The sequence below is a fragment of the Rousettus aegyptiacus genome, unplaced genomic scaffold (assembly GCF_014176215.1).
Source record: "Rousettus aegyptiacus isolate mRouAeg1 unplaced genomic scaffold, mRouAeg1.p scaffold_m13_p_11, whole genome shotgun sequence".
NCBI classification, from domain to species: domain Eukaryota; kingdom Metazoa; phylum Chordata; class Mammalia; order Chiroptera; family Pteropodidae; genus Rousettus; species Rousettus aegyptiacus.
In genome coordinates, this window is record NW_023416286.1 from 93517443 (window position 1) to 93536081 (window position 18639).

An 18639-nucleotide genomic window follows, 5' to 3' on the forward strand; every position below is an offset into this window, starting at 1 on the left:
CTCAGCGCAGCGAGCAGAGGGACCCGAGGCCGTGAGGGTGGGTTGGCAGGTCCACGGCTTCAGGAAGCAGGACGGTTTCTAACTGAATGAACCGCGGAGGCCCGCAGTCTCCCTGCCTGACATCTGGGAGCTGGCAGGATGTCGCCATGGCAACCAAGCGAGTCATGGCAGCAGGTCTGTGAGCAGCCAAACATTGTCATAGTATCTAAGAACCAAGACTTTGACATTTTTGTTTCTCGTTATCAGTTACTGTCGTTTCCTTCTTACCAGAACAGGCTCCTGTTCTATTAAAAAAGACTCATTTACAAGGCTTTTAGAGCAAGTGCTGTTGGTTTTATGTTTTCCGAAAGTTCAGAAGGGTCCTTCTGAGGACTGTGACTTTTATTTGGCCCTTTCCGTGTACAGAGGTCTGTGTTCAGTGCTGTGACAACTTCGGTGTCACGCGGGCTGGTGTTCCAGGTTTCAGGTTTAACGTTCGGCTCCTGGGAGCTGTTCGTCATCAAAAGTGCTGAAATCGGAGGTTTATCGTTTGCTGCAAAGTGTTTCTGGGAAGGTTCCTGTGTTTGTTTATTTTTCTTTTCCTGGCTCTGGCATATACACATACACACAGAGTAACTCACAAAGATCCACACACAAAAATTGCCAGTGGTCGTATATATATTCGAACGCAGCATGTAAAAAGTACGTGTTGCTACATTAGCGTCTGTATTAAATGACTGAGCTTTGTGCTTAGACAAATCTTAGCTTTATGGCTAACTACTACTGCTAGGCCTTTTGGGCTTGTTTTACCATTACATAAATATACATTTTTGGATCAGAAGTATCATTAAAGTAATGTAACTCAATGTATACTAGAAAACGTTATATTTCTGTAAATATTTATATTTTTCCATGGGACTCCATAATAACATAAAAAATAAATAAAAATACACAATAACTTGCCATTCCCCTGTTGGATTGCAGCCCAGGAATGATCAAATAGTGAATGACCACCTAATTAAAAAAAAAAAAGAATTAATTTCTTGGCAGAAACAAATGATTTAAAACATTAGGATTTAGAGCTTGCTTTGTGTGTGTTTTGTGCTATTATATTGGTCAAGATTTTAATTAAGACTTGTTCGGAGACCGAGTGCATACTCCTCCCAAATAGTTATGCTGTAACATCCCTGGGAAGATTTTTCATTATCAAAAGTTTTCATTGATGCTTTTTATTTATTTTATAAAAAGCATCAGGATGAAATAATAACAGCATTCTTAGTGCATGACACACAAAGTAGTTTTTTCTTCTCTAAGTGTTAAATCGCATGTACAAAATTAAATATGTTCCCACACAGCAGTAGGTGCTGAGGTGTATCATGCTCAGGAAAAGTCACATGTGTGTGACGCACACATGTCTCAGCTCTGTGCAAGGATCAGCCTTCCAAACATTGTACCAAGAATCACATCTATGGTCAGACATTTGGTAAAGGAGGCTTTGATAGAATTTGTTATGAGACCACTTTCTTGCGTGTCTAATTATGTGATGAAACTGTAACAATCCCAAAACATAAAGTGGCTTTGCTAGTATTGTGGGGCTGATAAGGTCTATTTTAGGGGAAGCAAAAGAAGATGAATTCATTATGGTCTTCAGCTTCAGCTTATTAAACTGGCAACTTGATTTCTTTCCTCATTTTAAACTACAAGGGCAGTGATTTGGAATCATCTAAGCTTTTCAGGTCTCCTCTTTGTACCCTAAGTGTTAATGTGATGAAGGACCCAGGTTCCCTCTCCGTGGCCATGTTAGGGCTTCATCTAGTTGAATGTTCAAGTGAGATAATATGTTTTTCCATTTAAATTCTGTTCTTATCACTCCGATTCCATAATGTTATTTACTAGCCCTGTTGGCCAATGTTTCCCATCAGAAATCTAAAGCCGAATGTCACTGGGTTCACCATGCCAACTCTTCTGCAACACTAGGAACAGCTGTGGGCTGCCTGCCCTTTGGGGGGCCCCCATCCAGCTGTAGCAGGGTTCCCACGTGGGAGGTTACCAGGAGAGAAGGCGCTGTTCACGGGTCCTTGCCGCATGGGTTTGGGCGTACTATTTGACTCTCGTGGGCCCTGGCTCCTCTGTGTTCAAATGGAAGGGGCAGCAATACTCGCTTGACCACAGAAAAGAGTCGTTGGGAGGGTGGACCCTGGGACGCGGGCGTCCACGGAGGAGCGCGGAGCGTGGGGGCTCGTGCGGGCGGCGTGCGCCAGGGCGCTCGTTTCTCCAGGGCGAGCAGCTCACGGCCCACGGCTGTGCCTCTTCCTAAGGCAGCTCGGAGGAACGGCGGAGGGCTTTAAAACATGACACTCACCTTTCCGGAGAGCTCCGCACGAGGCGTCTCATCACAGCTGTGGGTGAAATGACGTTAGTCGCAGGTGTTTGCGGAATCGCTTTCCGGAAGGCGTGGCGCTGGGGTCGGGGCTCTCGCGACACCCTGGCGCGCCCCCAGCACCCACGCCTTCATCTGGTGCCTTCCGGTTTCGTTTGACTCAGGTGTTCTGTGCACGTGGGGAAGCGAGTCTTGTAGCTGATGTGGTTCCCAGGTCTGTGCACCCAGCTTTCTCTCGTTATTCTTTCCTCTTTTTCCTAATGTATGTACTTTTTGGTTTTAATTTTAGGACCCCTCTCGTTTGGACATGCGTTTGAGGAGTTATTCTTTGTTCTTTTGTTTGCCGTAGAGCTAGCAAAGACGGACCGCACTCCCGCCCTGAGCCAGTGGGACCCTGGCTCGCGCCCCCCGCGCACACACAGCGTGGCCTCTCCCGGGGCCCGGTTCAGGAGCAGTGGTCGACCCAGCCGAATGGGCAGTGCCGAGAGTCCTGTTAGCATGTGCCGGACTCGACGTGGCCTGCGGAGTCAGACGGGGCTGGACTGGAGTTTGCCCAAGCCAGACAGGAGCTCCACAGGTCACCTAATTCTGACAGACCTCCGTCTGTTCACGTGGGGGCGAGTCCCCAGCAGGGGCCTCAGCCTAGCTGCAGGGCGTGGGCGCGGGCGTTCCGTGGGCCCCCCTCACAGTGCCTGGCAGGGAGCTCAGGAGACAGTCCCCCCGCTCAGTCCTTTCTGCCTCCATTCAATACGTCAAACCATAGGGCACACGTCGTAAGGAGAAGCCTCCTGCAGACACTCAGGACGGTGTTTGTTAAACCTGAGAACTCACGGGCCGAAGAGAACAGTCTGCACCCTCGGTTTGAGAGGCACTACTGTGAGATGTCACATTTTACCTACAAAAATGACTTTTAGCCATGAAACTGTTACTGCAGAGTTTCATTCTCATAGCCTGTGGGAGACTGTCCGGCCTGCGAATAATTCTGACAGAGGGTCCCTGTTGCACAGACAGGCGGGCATGATAGATCGTCAGTGGCTCGTGTTAACGTGGGTAGCGTGAGTAAGTTAAAATACCTTTGCATACGTGCAGGTGAAATTTGGGTGACACACAGATCGTGTGAATCCAGGACTCGGCTGCTGCTGCGTTTTCCTTTCCTGAGTCGCCGCCCCGTGGGGGCCGTGTGAGCGGGGCATGACTTGTTCCCTGGCCAGCGGCCCTGCCCCTCCGCAGGTGCCAGTGGCAGGGCCCCGGCGTTCCTGCGGTTTATTCGTCCTCTCTAGCCGGACTGTCCGTCGGTTTCTTAGTCGGACTCTTGAGTCTGTGCGGAGGTGAGGAGTCTCTGCTCTGAGCCCCAGCAGAGCCCGTGTGGGGTCCCAGACAGCCGCAGGAAGTCCCCTCCAAGTGAGACTCGTGGGCGAGCAGCTCGGGCGTGGCCGGGCATTTTTGGGGGCTGTGGCTGTGCTCGTGACACCAGCGCGAGGGGCCCGGGCGTGCCGTGGAGGGTGCGGCAGGCAGGCGGCCTCACTGCGAGGAGCGCGCCGAGCGCCTGTGGAGACTTGGCCGCGCGAGGCTGGCGAGGCAGAAGGCGCACTGGCCGCCCAGCTCGCTCGTTTCCTGATTCCTGATCCTTCATGTCATGTCAGGGCTCAGGCATAAAGCCACCTAAAATGTGAAAACTCGTTTCATTGGTGGTTCTGCTGAATCGATGATTCTGGGAAAAAATCTCACTGAGAGCGTGCTTCAGGCGAGGGTCATGCGGGGTCATTAGGTCCAGGGCAGGGCTTGCCCTGGGCCTCGGTCTCCTTCATGACAGTGGCTTCGTGTTTGCCCTCTGCCGAAGTCCCGCCTCGTGGTGCCGAGCTGCTTGCTGCTCCGTGCTGGGGAGCGGGTCTGAGCCCGCACGGCCCTGCGCTGGGGGGCTTTGTATGGGCCCCCGGCGGGGAAGCCCGAGTGCTGGCAGAGCCTTACTTCTGGAGGCGTCCACGAGGCCGTTTCCAGAGACGAGCGTTCGGCTCGGTGGCGTCCGCGAGGCCGTTTCCAGAGACGAGCGTTCGGCTCGGTGGCGTGGAGTGCAGCAGGCGGTCCTTGCCGGCGTGGAGCGTGCGGCCCGGGTACATGGGGGACAGCCCCTCCCCTCCCCTCCTGCCCTCCCCCGGGCCAGCTGCGCGCCCGGTTCTCCGGCCGACAGCGCAGGCTCCCCGGGCTCTCCGGCTCACGGAGGGCAGGTCCGGGTCTGCCCGGCTGCCACTGGCCACCCCTTGTCCGTGTCCATGTCTCCTCTGCTGGTTCTGTCTCTCCGGGAACCGTGACTGATGCTGGGCCCGGCACTCGGCCACGTGCCAGAGAACGGCCACGAGGCTCCAGTCGCCAGAGAGAGCCGAGAAGCCCCCTCAGCCGTCAGCGTCTGCGGTAAACCCACGACGGAGTTCGGAGATGGCATCTCGGCCACTGTGCAGCAGCTCTCGGGGCCTGTGACACTGCGACAGCCCTAACTGTCACATGTGGCTCGGCAAAGACGAGTCAGGTGCTGGGGGAGGGGCGGTGAGGCCGGACGTAGCTGCCCGGCAGGGTCGTCAGGCCCAGTCCCACAGGCGTCGCCGAAGAACAGCTCCCACGCCACTCGTAGCAAAGGTCGGCGTCAGCGTGGTGGGCGAGACCTCCGCCGTCGGGGGCCCGCTCCTCTGGGGTGGAAGTGGGGGCGCGGCCTGGTGCGACCTCACCAGGCGGCCGGACCCGCCAGCCTCCGGTGCCCTCGACGAGAAGACCTCCGAGGAGCCGCTCACCGGCCCGCAGCCGCTTTGGCAGGCGGGCGCCCTTCGTGCCCCTTGGCTGGTGGATACGTCACTCCAGTCCTCGACTGTCACCGCGTGGCCATCTCTCTGTGCCTCCGTGGCCCCCCCGTGGCGTCTCGAGGTCCTTACCCACATCTGCGGAGACCCTGTTTGCACATGAGGGATGTTTGATGCCCCAGGTGGCGTGACCTTGGGGGGCACGATTCAGCCCCCAGTGGCATCGGTGAGATGTCCCCACAGAGTGGAACAGCCTGCGCCGCAGCCGTCTGTCCTACCTGAGAGCCACGCATCCTGTCCCCACGGACCAGACCGCTGAGATGAGGCCTCCGGTGGCCCCGCCCTGCCAGGTCACCCTGGGGAGGGGACGTGGAGTCCCGGCCTCTGGCGCTCCGCCCGGCGTGGCACAGGCTGGCTTGTGGGCTGTGCGTGGTTGGAGCTGGACGCCCTCTCTGTCCCTCCGTGGGAACGTGGGCCGGGGGACGTCGCCTCAGCACCCGGGTCGACCCAGCTCCGTGAGCCGACTTCCGTGACGTGCTGGACGGCCTGGCAGCCCCGTCTGCCTACCCAGGAGGTCGTGGACACAGGGAGCGAGTCCACGGAAACCGCCTTTTCCAGGAAGGCTGTGCCGGCTGCTGCCGTGGTGGCGGGGCCATTTCGGAGACTGTCTTACGAAAATGCCGCGTGCCCCTTCCTGCCCCAGCACCGAGCCAGCCTCGGGGATCTTCCCCTGTACTTGTCGCCAGCCGCTTCCGTGAGGCACACGTGACGAGGAGACACAGTGCGTGTCGGTGGCCCGGGCGCGAGCCGCCCCAGGGCCCCTCAGGGAGAGGGCAGGCCGAGCAGGTCCTGCCATGGCAACGCTGCAGCGCCCGGACCCTGGGGGTCCTGGCCTCCCTGCAGGCCGCCTGCCCTGGCTGGGACCCCCACCACCACCACCCCTGGCTCTGGGGAGTGCGCTGGGGGCGGGCGCAGAGGGCCAGGGTGCCAGTGCCCTGAAGAGCAGTGTCCGCAGGCCCCAGACCTTCGCTGTCTGCAGAAGGCGCTTCCCAGTCCCTCTGTCTGGGCTGCAGAGGACCCAGGTAGAGGGTCCCGTGACAGGCGCCTCGAGGTGCTCCCACACCACCCCCACCCTCTCCCTCCCCAGCGGGACCTGGTCCGCAGAAGGCCCTGGACTGGAGGCTCTCCTCCCGCCGCAGGTTCAGGCGTCGGTCAGCTCCCCGCATGGCGAGTGGCCAGCAGGGCCCGCTCCCGCGCACCGGACTGTGTCGTCAGCACCGCGACGCGCCCTAGGAAGTTGCCCATGTACGGCACTGGAGCGAGTGATGTCATCACAGTACTGGCTGCTGCCTAAACAGGGGCCGTGTGTGAAATGAGATCACAGACATCTGGCTGAGCCCGGGAGGGGGGGGGCGGAGGCGCCCGCGTCCTGGAGTGGGCGTCCCGGGGCGAGGCCGCGGGCCTTGGAGGCGTGAGTCTCCATGGCCGGCTGGGTGGGGAGCGGGCCTCCCTTCCCCGCCGGGAGGCCGGCGGCCCCCGTGCCCGCACGCAGCGCGCTCCAGCTCCACGTTTTCCGCGGCGCTTGACCGTGCGGGGCAGGCGCGCGGTGCTGTGCCGGCCGCAGTGCTCCGCTCCGCCGACCCTGGCCGGCGCCTCCTGCCGCCGCCGCTGTGGTTCCGCACCGGCCCCGGCGCAGGGCTCCCCGCCCGCCGCCCGCCGCGGAGCCTCGGCTCCCGCTCCCGCTCCCGCTCGGATGCGGCCAGCTGTGCCCGGCGCGCTGTCTCGGTGAGTGCGGGATGACTCACTCCCACGTCCCTCCTGGGCGCACGCCCACGGCGGTGGCAGCAGGCGGGCCGCGGCGCGATGGGCACCTGCCCGGCTGGTCCCCGAGCCAGCGAGCCAGCGGCTTCCCGTACTTTGCAGCACGTTTCCGTGGTCCTCCCGCCCAGCCGTAGGTCGCTCTGCCTTTCGGAGTGAGTGCTCCTCTCTCCGCAGACACCGCGGCGGCAGCAGCTGGGCGAGTCACCGCCGCCCGGGGAGCCTCCCCGCCGCCGTGAGGACGTGGAGAGAGGGTCGGGAGCTGCTGCTCTGATTCGAGGACGACGAGCTGGGTCTCGGAGCAGCGTCGGCCAGCAGCCGCTGACCACCCCGCAGCTGGCACGCCAGCGGTCTGGCCTCTCCGTGCACGTTAGGAGAGGGCGCTGGGCACCCGCAGCCGCCGCGACCTCCCAGAGTGAGTGAGTCCGGGGCCGGCGGCAGCGGGGAGCCGGCCTCCTTGGGGGAGGGAGCTTGGCGCTCGGGGCTCGCCCCAGAGTGGGAAGGGGTGAAGGGGTTGACACTGGGGGGTGCCGGCTGTGCTGGTACCGGAAGCCTCTCCCGAAGCAGGGGCTCCAGCATTTCGCGGGGACCAAGTGGCCCTCTCTGTCTGTCAGAGGTGACAGTGTCTGAAGTGCACTGGGGCTTGCTGAGGTTTTGGGTGGAGAGTGCTTCAGAGCACACTGCTCGCACTGCTTTGTGGCTTTGCCGGGGTCCCTGACAACCCTGGGTGGCGGCCCAGCCCTCAGGACTTTGCCAGCGGGGGACTCTGCGGGGCTGGAGGCTGTGTGCGTGCTGTGGCGTGTTTGTGAGGACGCCCCACGCTTGCCTTGATGGGCTTACGTTTCCTTTTTGCAGCGTGCATTCCTCTAAAGAGTCGAGCTGCCCTCTCCAGCGAGGGAGCGTGCCACGGGGGGGTTGTCACCAGCTCAGGCTCCGAGCTTCTGGCTGGTCCTAAAAGTCGCTGTTGTGGGTCACCAGACGCCTCATCGTAGCTGTAGCTGGGGGCTCCTACAGAGCTGAGCAGTTGCGATAAGGAGATGCGATCGGTTTGTCCACATTTAGGTGAATGTTGGCAATTTCATTCACAGTTTTGTCGCCGAAGCTCAGGCACATCTCCACAGAGAGGCCGGTGTCAGAGTGGACTAGTCCGTGGCCTCTGACAAGTCAGTGGCCCTTCTCGCCACAAACCAGTGTTCCTTGCTGACAGCGCTCGCCGGGACCCCGTTACCCCTGTCGCCCTCACTCTGGGTGTCCTGATCCCCAGAGGCACAATTAAGAACTGGGGGCCTCTCAGGGGAATTGGGCCACGGCAGAGTTTCACTGAGGGTCACTGCGTGCATGACAGGTATGGGGTCGTGGGCACAAGCAGACACCTACCCCAGGAGTAGGGAATTTTCCGACTGAGTTTAATTCTTGCTCTTGACTAGTAGCCCATATGCAGTAATAAGTATTTGCAAGTAATGAATATCATATATTTTTTAACCAAGCCACTTCAGTTTACTTATGGCTAAAACAAGAGTGAAAAACCTGAAAATGCATGATGGATAGTAATAGTGTTAAAATCGAAAGAACGTAACCACGAGAGGGACGCACCATGTTTTAAACACGACAGGCAACAGATCTTCCGCACTCAACCGAGAATGCGGTCTGGGGGCGTTGTGCCCCACTTAGAATTTTCAAAACCAGCCGAAAGAATTCAACACACTTTTCATTTTGTAGAGGAAGGCCACGTTAACTTAAAAACCATTGAGTTTGCTGGTTTTCTTTACCTTAAACATGGGGCGTCTTTGAATAGCGGATTAGACTGATATCCTCTAAAAACACAGTGTCAACACAGGCTGAACGGGACCCTCCGCACCTGGGACACGTACCACCGAGCTCTGCCGGCCGCGTCAGGCTCTCCTCCCCCCAGACCCCGGTGTGCTGCGGTGGCACGGATGCTTGTCCAGAGGGAAGCCAGGGCCCGCCCCCCACACACCTGCCCCGCACGCACCTGCCTCTGACACGCACGCGCACACGTGCGCACACGCCTGCACACGTGGCCCCGCACGTGCACACCCACACACACGCCTGTACACACCTGCCTCCGACACACGCGCACATGTGCGCACACGCCTGCACACGTGACCCCGCACACACACGCACACACATGTACCCCTGTCTGCCGTCTCACACACACCCGTCCACCCTGTCACACACACCCCGTCACGCCCATGTGCACAGTGCACACACATCCTCACACGCTGTTCCGTCACGCACCGCGCTCACAGAACCCACCGGGCCCCGTGAAGGCGGACCCCTGGCGCAGAGGCCGCCCTGCAGGACGCAGTGGGGCGGCCGCGGTCCTGGGGCGTGGGCCTCGGGGGAGAGGCAGGCGCGCCCACACCGCATGTGCTTTCTTGCGCCGTGTGCACCGCGTGCCGGGGGTTCTGAACGAGCGCACCCTGCACTCCCCCTGCGACGCCCTTTGTCCCCTCCCCATTTAAAAGACGAAGCTGCTCCCTCCGGCGCGTGCGCACAAGCGGCAGGGTCCGCTGAGGCTCCGCGAGGGCCTCTGACTCAGGGAGCTTTTCTCAAAGAAACAGCGGTTCCCAGAGATTCGATCATTGGGTCGTTATTTTATTCATGATTATTTTAAGATAATTACTGGTAGTAAAATTAGCATCTTTCATGTGACTCGCATCAGGGAAAAAAGTCATAGCATTTCTATTTAGAGAATAGTGCTTGTGAAATTGTTTCTCTGACCACACGTTTGTTAAAAGCATAGTTAGGGATTGAGAGCAGCATATTTAGGCAGGAATCTCCCATTTCTGCCATTTGTCATACAAAGTGTTTTGCTTCTGTTTGGTGGAGGGGGGGGGCTCCCAGAAAATGTGGTGCCACACGTCATGGTGCGCTTCTCATCACCCCTAAAGTGTGCGGGGGGTGCGGTGTCCTCCCCGCACCCGGGCCGTGGGGCAGGTCCCCTTCCTGCGACCACGCCTCCGCGGCTGCTTCACCCGCCTGATCGGGGACTGAATCGCACTCACCTGAGTCCCCAGGTCACTTCCCTGGGCTGTCCATCAGCACGCTCGGCGGCGGCCCAGAGAGCCTTCTCGGGCGGCCGGGCGCTTGAGGGTCGCTAGGCGCGCGGTGCCCGGGAGGAGCACCGAGCTATCCTGAGTGCGTCCTGAGGGCCTCCGAGGGACAGGCCCTGCTGGGGACCCTTGTGCCTGGCTCTCTGTGTGGTCGCGCACGCGGCTGGTGCTCAGGGGCCCGGATCGGCTCGTCACTCGGTGTGCGGCGTGTGTGGGGAGGACACGCCTCGCCCCTCCTGGCCTCCGCTGTGCGCACGGCGTGCTGGGTTTCCCCACTTCCCGCAGGAAGGTTGGCGCGGAGCCGGTTCGGGGAGGAAGGTGAATGTCACCTGGAAGTTCCTGACATGGCCTCTGCGCGTGGCTCTGCGTGGTCGCATGTAACGTCACCGCGTCCTCCCAGAGAATTGGCAAAGCCTCACCCGTCCTTCAGTCTCGGGCCGCGGCCGGCCGCTCTGCCGTGATGGCGCGCATCCCGCACCGGGTTCGCGGCCTCGCCCTCCGCCGCCACCCAGAAGTCCGTGCGAACGCAGGACACCAGACATGCGGCCCCACGCGTCTGGGGAGCGTCACGGTGACAGGCGGGATTTGTGATCCGTCTGACGTGTACTCGCTCTGAACAGAAGCCCAGTTGGGAAGGAGCCACCTTGTTTCTAGCTTCCCTCCCTCCACGGGAAAGACCGTGAAGGGAAGCAGCCGTGGAGACCGCTCCCCTCAGCCAGCATTCGGGGTGAGCTGGGTGGGGGGGGGGCTGCGGCCTGCAAAGCGGGGGCTGCGCTGAGCTTCCCACGCAGGGAGACCACCGCGGGGGCTGGCGGGTCATGCCGGGTCATGCCGGGCACGAGAGGACCGGGGGGCCCACTTGGCTTGGCGGGCCCCTTTTACGGCTCAGCTGACGTTCAGACGGACGATGTGGGTGTGATTTGGTGTCGGGCTGTCACTGGGCGGTGTGGGGGCGGCCATGTTTCTGAGGGCGGGCAGCCGGGGCCACCGTCCCCACGCTGCCCGCTCTTTCCACCCCCTTCCCCCCCCACCGTGGCTTGGGCTTACTCCCTCGTTGGGTGTGCGTAACATTTTCCTTAGATGCGTGTGCACACCTGCTCCGTGCACTGTGTCCCGACTGTCCTGCCGTCCGGTTCAGAGAGGCGGCGGGGCTTTCGCGAGCCGCGCGGGCGACGTGCACGTGAGCCACGCTCCGTGTCCTCCGTGTCCGCGTGCTCAGCGGTGCGTCCCCGCTGCGCGGCTCATCCTTGGCGAGGGGGAGGGCGGCGAGTGCTGCGAGGCCCCGAGGGAGGGCCGGGGAGGCCCGCGGCGGGGAGGCCGGCGGCGCACGGAGGAGGAGCCGGCACGCTCGCCTCGTCTTCGTCCCTCCCTCTTCCGTTTGCTTCGTGACCGGCGAGATGGTGGCACCGTCTTCAGGAGAATGCAGCTCCGGCTGCATCGCTCGTAAACCTCCGCGAGTCGCCGTGAGCACCCGGACAGGTCGGCGCGTGGCCGCTCGACTTGCCAGAGTCGTCGCTTGCGTCCTGGGGGGCGGGCGCGTTCCGGGAAGGCCGCCCTCGCCGGTGCCACTCTGCAGCCTGCCATTCACGTGCTCCCCCTGCAGAGCCTCCCGCCGGATGGACACCCTGGGCGTCCCCCTCGTCCCCGGGCGTGCGCTCCGCGTGGACGACACATTTCCGTGGAGTCCCCCCGCCTGCCTCTGGGGAACGTTTCGGATGAAACCTGTCCACTCGCCGCACGCTGTCTCAGAGAGGGTGTCCTCCGGAGGACACCTGCGGCCCGCGCTCCGTCCACGCCGCAGGCTCTGCTCGGGACGATGCAGCTTCTGAGCGCACACGTTTGGGGGCAGTGTTGCTGGCGTGTGTGCCGGAGACGGCAGAAAGTCACGCGTGGGGTGAGCCTGCGTCCCGCTGGCCGAGTGGGCCGGGCGCTGCCATAGGTGGAGGTGGTGACGATGCCGGACTCTGTGCTGTCCCCGCACGGACCCGGCGAGGGGGATTCCAGGGGAGACATGGCAGTTCAGACCCCCCACGCGTGCCTCCGGCCCTGTGCCGAGAAGCCAGGCCTGGTGCTGTGCCCGACCTGTGCGCACCCCCGTTGGTGAAGGACCGGAACCGGCCCTGTCCCTGACTGCGGGCCCCGTCGCCGCACGTGCGGCGTGCTGAGGCTCGGCTGCCTGCTCGCCCTTCCTGGCGTGCGCGGGTCCGGGAGGTGCTGCAGGCCCTCCACCCCCAGCACAGGGCCGAGCACGCCGCGGGCACAGTCTCCCAGGCGGTCCTAGCAGAGCCCCGCAGACTGGTGGCTTCCAGGACAGACGCCAACGGTCTCAGGGTCTGTCTGGAAGTCCTGGGTCATGGGCCCCGGGCTGGGCTCCTTCTGAGGCCCCTCCCAGCTTCGGGGCTTCAGGAAGCCTGGCCCTCCCTGGCGTGGGGAGCATCGGCCCTCCCTGGCCCCGTCTTCACGTGGCATTGTCCCAGTGCGTGTGTGTGTCCTGATCCCCCTCTGTAAGGACGCCCGCCATGTCGGTCAGAGCCACCTGCTGCACCGTGAGCTCATCCTAACCCATCACATCCGCAAACGAGGCCCCATTCCGAGGTCCTGGGGGTTAGGACTTCAACACGTGGACTTGGGGGATGCTCAGAAATACCTGGCCTGGGACGTAGCCGTGGCGTCTCTCTGCGCTCTGGGAGCAGGGGATGGGGGTGCTCTCGGGGCCTCCGCTTCCGAAGCGCTTCGCCCCGTCGCTCTGATGGCCACCGAGACACTCCACTTGAGCAGAAGGCTGCTGGGCCCAGGTGCATTCAGGGCGCTCCGCTGACCGGTCCACAGCGGTAGGCGGACTTGCTCGGAGGCGCCCGTCGGTTTGCTCCTGAGTCACACCTGGGACGCAGCTCCTGGGCTCCCGCGATGCCCTGAGCAGACGGCAGGCGCCGGGCGCACTGCTGGGAAGTGCCCGGCCTGCCCGTGGTCTCCTGAGCGCTGCGGCCACGTCTCCGATCTGTCGCACTGCCCCGTCCACAGGGAGCTGGCCCACCCTTCCCAGGTGACGCCGCTGGGCTCCCGGCATGTGCGCGCCACCCCTCAGCTTGAGAGTCTGGGTTCTCGTGCACGAGCCAGAGGCCGTCGCACGCCGTGTCCCTCTGGCCGCGCCAGCTCTGGAGCGTGAGTGCGCGCATGAAGGCCCAGCCCAGGCAGGTGTCCAGCGTCTGTTACTTCCCGACCTTTGAAAGGGCACTGGTGCTGGACCCCGCCCTCCTCAGCCGCCTCCACGTGCCGGCCCAGCAGAGGGTCCTCTCCTGGTTCAGAGCATCTCCTCGTCTAGAGTAGCGTGGACGGCAGCCAGCACTATTTCAAAAAAATCAGTGGAGTTTACTCGTAAGAGCAGTTTTAGGTTTATGGAAAGATGGAGCAGGGAGTAGAGTTTCTGTCCGCCCGCCGTGAGCCTTCTACCACTCCGACGTCCCGCCTGGGTGCGGCGCGTTTGTGACAGCTGACAGACCCGCACTGATGCGTTGTCGCTGACCGAAGGCCCCGGTGCACACGCTCTGCCCTCCGCGTCGCGTGTTCTGTGGGCGTGGCCCGGTGCGCAGTGGCGTGTGTGCACCGTGAGCATCGCATGGCGTGAACCGGCCGCGTGCGCTCCGCGTTCCCCCTCTACCGTCTCCGCGTGGCAGCCCGCCTGCCGCAGAATGGCGCCGCGTCGGGCTCGCACAGCCTGGAGCCTTCTCCCACGGGCTTCTGTGGCTCAGCAGTGCGCATCCGGGGCTCCTTCGTGCGTGTTCATGGCTCGACGTTCCACCGCCTGGACGGACCACGGCTTACGCGTCACTTGCTGAAGGGCAGCTCGGTTGCTTCTGAGTTTTGGCGATTGTGAATAAAGCTGCCGTGAACATGCGAGTGCGGGACTCTGTGTGCAGAAGTTTCAGCTCAGTCGGGTAAACACCGCGGCACGTGACCGCTGGGTCCTGTGGTAAGGACACATCTCGCTTCGCGAGAACTCTCGTGCACGACGCGCGTATGACGTTGGCATCTTTCCGCATCTCATTTGCTGTCCGGGAACACTTGTTGGGGAGGTGTCTGTCTAGGTCTTTTGCACATTTTTAAGATGAGTTGTTTCTTGATGACTTAAGAGTTCTTCGGATACCGGTTCTTTAGTAGATACGTCTTGCAAATGTTTCTTCTCAGTCCATTGCTTGTCCTTTCATTTTCTTAGGCACAATTTTAATATAAATGTAAGTAAATACGTATGTATTTACTTTACTATATGACATATATTTTAAGGAAGTAATGTTTTGATTTCTGCTGGACTGTTCTGTTGAAATAGTTTCAAAAAATCCAAAATCAGGACAGAGACAACTGCCTGCTGAGTAACAGATGGGATGTTAAAGACCCACTTGGCCGTCAGATGCCGCCGAGGCTGCTGGGTGTGGCTCCCTCACGCAGCCGGGTCCCCCAGCCCAGGCGTGAGTTCCAGCCCTCCGCGTTTGTGTTGCGGACAGCTACTGGCCACGGACCAGCGGGGAGGGGTGGGGGGCGGCGCTGCTGCTCGGTGCTGGCTCTGGGGCTGCAGCCCACGGCGCGGCTCGCGCTGCACGGGGCGTCCAGCTGGGAGGACAGTCACAGACGCGAGTGGCCGTGACCCGCGCGAGCGAGCAGACTTCATGAGAGAGCTCCGCGCAGTGCCGCGGGCCCGGGGCTGGGGCGTCAGCTCAGCGTGGGTCTGGAGCATCAGTGACGGCCGCACAGAGGGAGCAGCTTGGGACCGAGCTTTGAAGTGCATTTTGATGCCAGAGCTGAAAGGAGTCGTTTCAAGCCGGAAGGCGGCGGGGCGGGGACGGCGTTTGGGCACTGTGCGTGGCGTCACGAGGGCCGGGAGGGGGTTAAGTGGCAGCCCGGCAGGGGCCCAAGAGCGCACCTCCCCCAGCCTGGCGTCCGCACGGGTCACGGCCGCCGTCCTGTTGCGGGTGTCACGGACTGCGGACGGGTCAGCGGGGCCTGTGGGGCGGGGGCTCGACGCCCTGCATGCCGGGCTGGGGGGCGCGGCCGTGGGCTGCTGCGTTGGCAGCCTTGGTTTCCAGAAAGCGCCGTGCGTGCTGGTGGGCGCGTCGCGTCACGCCGTGCCTCCGCCGTGAGGGCCGGTGCCCCCGCCAAGGGGCCGGGCAAATGGGAAGGAGCCCGCCCGCATTTCCTGTCACAAAGCGACGCGCACGAGCTCTGTCCCCGGTGCCCACATGCTGGCCGCCCAGCGAGAGCCTCTCGGGTGCCGGCCTGGTCAGCTCACCCTGCACCCGGAGACCGTCCCCTCCGGTCCAGTTACAAGTCAGACGGTGATGTCATCCAGGTAGAACGTCACTCCTAACTGGCGAATTTATACCGGCTCAGAGCCCTCTGGAGCACTGTCCAGTTTCCTGGACCACATGGGAAACGTACCGCATGAAGAGAGTAACGTGTGGCCTAGGGTTCTGAAGACCAAGATGCAGGGGGCTTTTGGAGATGGGGAGGCTGTAATGTCTTGATTGTTGAATAATGAGGTAATGCGTGTATTTCTTCATTTGCGTTCACAGGTATTGTGTTTGGTATATTAAAATTTAAAATGAGGCTTTATTCAGGAGACGATTACAAAATCTAATTAAATTTGCATTGATGAATTGCTCCCCGTTCTTCCCCAGTTGGAATAGTGAGGCCTGAGCCCGCTGCGGTCCTAACGTCCGCTAGTCCCTGAAACACCGCTGCTCGCAGTCAGCGCCCGCCGCCTGCCCGCTGGGGCCGCAGGCCCTGGCAGTCACGTCGCATTGGTCCCTCGCAGTGTGGACTCAGTGATGGCCTCAGCTGTCTGCGGTACTCACTTCCCGATTAAGACCGTTGTCGACGTCGGGTGTTTCTCCTCTGACCAGCGCCGTGCTCCTCAGTCATGGTTCGCCGAGTTGTCCCTGTACTAGGAACTCTACAAAGTTGAAGACGCTGTCACACGTTCTGAACTTAGTGTCATGCAGTGTCAGAGAGAAGGACCGTCGGGCACAGATACTCCGTCTCTGCAGCACTGAGTGGATTCCAAGGCTGCCGTTGGTCTCTCGCTGGTCCTTTAAGCCCTAATCGAGATGACAGGAAGATGCCCACTCACCTCCAGACTGAGTCAGAGGAGGACTTCCCAACGGAAGGCGGATGCTGGGGCCACCCCCCTCCCCTGTGGGCAGGGCAGGCCACCTGCAGGCCGGCATCTGCGCGAGTCCCCACCCCTGCGGTGTGTGGTGGGAGCGGTGGACACCTTCCTGTCACTTTCTATGTCAAGCTTTCGGAGCTGGGACCCAGGCAGCAGGTTAAAATCCATGCTCGAGGTGTGTTCTGTCTGTGACTCAAAAACAGTTCCATGGACTTTTTGCGAAAATGAGAAAAACATTTTTTCAGACTTTTCCATTTCGACTCTTGCTAGTCTTGACATTTCTACATTCTCTTCATTTTTTAAATACCCTTTTTGGGGAGCAGCAGTACTGTCTGGGTCTGGTAAGGGTAGGAACAGCCATCCTGGGTACCAGTGGAGAAACATCTACCTGAGGGGCGCCGCGCCTCTCAGAGGAGGACTGGCCACATGCTCGTGGGTGATGAAACCCCAGAGGGGAAGCACATGCTCTGGAGCTCACTCGGCAGAGGGTCGGCACTTGGCAGGTGCGGGCTTGGCACAGGGCGGCCCCCGGCTGGGCCGGTCTGTCTCCGCCGGCTCCCTTCGCGTGTCTCCTGCAGGGAGAGTGAGCGGCTTGTTCGGGGACTGCCGCGTGAGCAGAGGCTTCGCCACGCAGGGCGGTGGACACACCCGCTTCCTTTCTGTACGATTTTACCTGGATTACAGAACCGGCGAGGAGCAGAACGTCACTTTGTGGAGACAATCGGTGGTGACCGCTGCGAGTGGGGAAAAGCAGAATTCGAGACAGGCTAGTCCTGAGACCGTTCAGAATGAGGGTATGGTAGAATTCAGGTGCTATCGCCTAGTCTTGCCATTTAAAATGTTTCATAAAACTTCTTTATAAAGGGGTCTGCTATAGACTTACAGTAAGTTATATCAAAATGTTTAAATAGACATTGAAATTCATAAAAAAGGAAGAAAATATATCTCCGCCACCATGAATGTCCTAGTTATGAGCTCTGACTGCAGGTTTACTGTTAGTCATGGCAACGAAGAATGCACTCAGTTACAAATTCTTTGTTCCCCAAAAGAAGTCATTTTCGGAGAGGAGTGTGCTAACCTTTGAAAGGACTTTCCACATTGGGTCTTACATAAGGGACGTGGGTGACGTGAGTGTCAGCTGTCCTGCAAGGGCAGAAGCGGACTTCTGACAGCCACGCCTTCCCTTAGGCTCCAGAGGCCAGTGGGACACCTGGCCTCTCCACAGGGGACAGAGCCCTGCCCTGTTCAGAGGTGGGAAAGCAGTCACCTAATTCCTGGCTCTTCGCTTGACTTCAGGAAACACCAGACGTTATGGGGAATTTTGAAGTCATTTCAGCTCTTTTATGAAGTTTACATTTGTATTGACTTCATTACTCAAGTTTGTACTCGGAATATTTTGAATTGAGATTATTCATTCCTTAAGTGTAGATATTAACATTCTGTGATTATGTAAGTGTGAGTACAGAGATGGATAAGCTCATAATTATACTCACTGACATCACAAATCGTTGAGAATCAGAATTTATGGGACAATTTATGTGATAGTTCTTAGTCTTTTGTTAGGACACACGTTTCTAAAGTGTATATTAAAAAGAGAATCTGAGACTACCAATTTTCACGTGTAAGCACCAGTGCAAAAGGCTCATGTTGCACCGCGGTAAATTTTTCCCCTGTGTGCAAAGCGATGCACGTGTCTGGCTCTTGAAGGAGCGAGCGCCTGCGGGGGTGCCGGGATGCGGGGTGCGGAGATGCGGGGTGCGGAGCTGCGGCTCCCCACGAGGACGGCCTCAGCACGGCGCGTCCCTCCCTTGCTGCGTGAAAGAGAGCGGCCGGTGCGTTCCACCGCCGTCCCCGGGGGGCTGAGAGCTCGAGTGCCGTGCCACGCTGCCGCCCAGCGTGCCGCACTGGGCCCTCGGTCCCCCCGAGCCCGCGCGCCCTGTTCTAGGCCCCTCAGGGGCAGACGCCGCGCGGAGCGGCCCGCTCCTGCTCCCCCAGCCCGTCGGGGAGTCGCTGCCGCCGCCGCGTGTGTGTGCAGCAGCGCCCACCCTCAACTCGGAATGCTCCGCGGCTGCGAAATGCTGAGCGCCCCCTGCGCCCGGGGGCCTCGCGGCCTTTGCAGCGCAGGGGTGTCTGCGGGGGCCGGGGGCCGGGGGCCGGGGCCCGAGCGCCGGGCCGCGCCGCGGGGTGGCGCCCCTCGCGCCTTCACACACGTGTCCGTCGGGCCGCGTGGAGCCGCGGAGCCTCCGTCAGAGCTGGCGTGGCCCTCAGGCCCTGCGGCTGCTTCCTCAGCCGAGTCGGGCCACGGGCTCAGCCCTTCGGTGTCACTTCAGGGACCCGTGGGGCTCCCCCGTGGGGCGCGGGTCCGCGTCGCTGGCCCGTCCCTCCCTCGCTCGCCGCGCGGCGCCGCTGTGAGCTGGCAGCGGCCTGGCGCGTCTC

At 60.7% G+C, this 18639-nt stretch overlaps 1 protein-coding gene across 5 annotated transcripts in view; it reads left to right on the top strand.

The window, feature by feature from the left end:
- Positions 1-18639, top strand: part of DLGAP2 (DLG associated protein 2) — a 228210-nt gene that overhangs the window by 96114 nt on the left and 113457 nt on the right. The window contains exon 1 of one of the 5 annotated variants that reach the window (XM_036228969.1): positions 7046-7381. The exons of the other annotated variants lie outside the window; for them this stretch is intronic. The gene's annotated coding sequence lies outside the window, so the exon portion shown is untranslated. Of the gene's footprint in view, positions 1-7045; positions 7382-18639 lie in introns of those variants that run through there. 5 annotated transcript variants of the gene reach the window in all.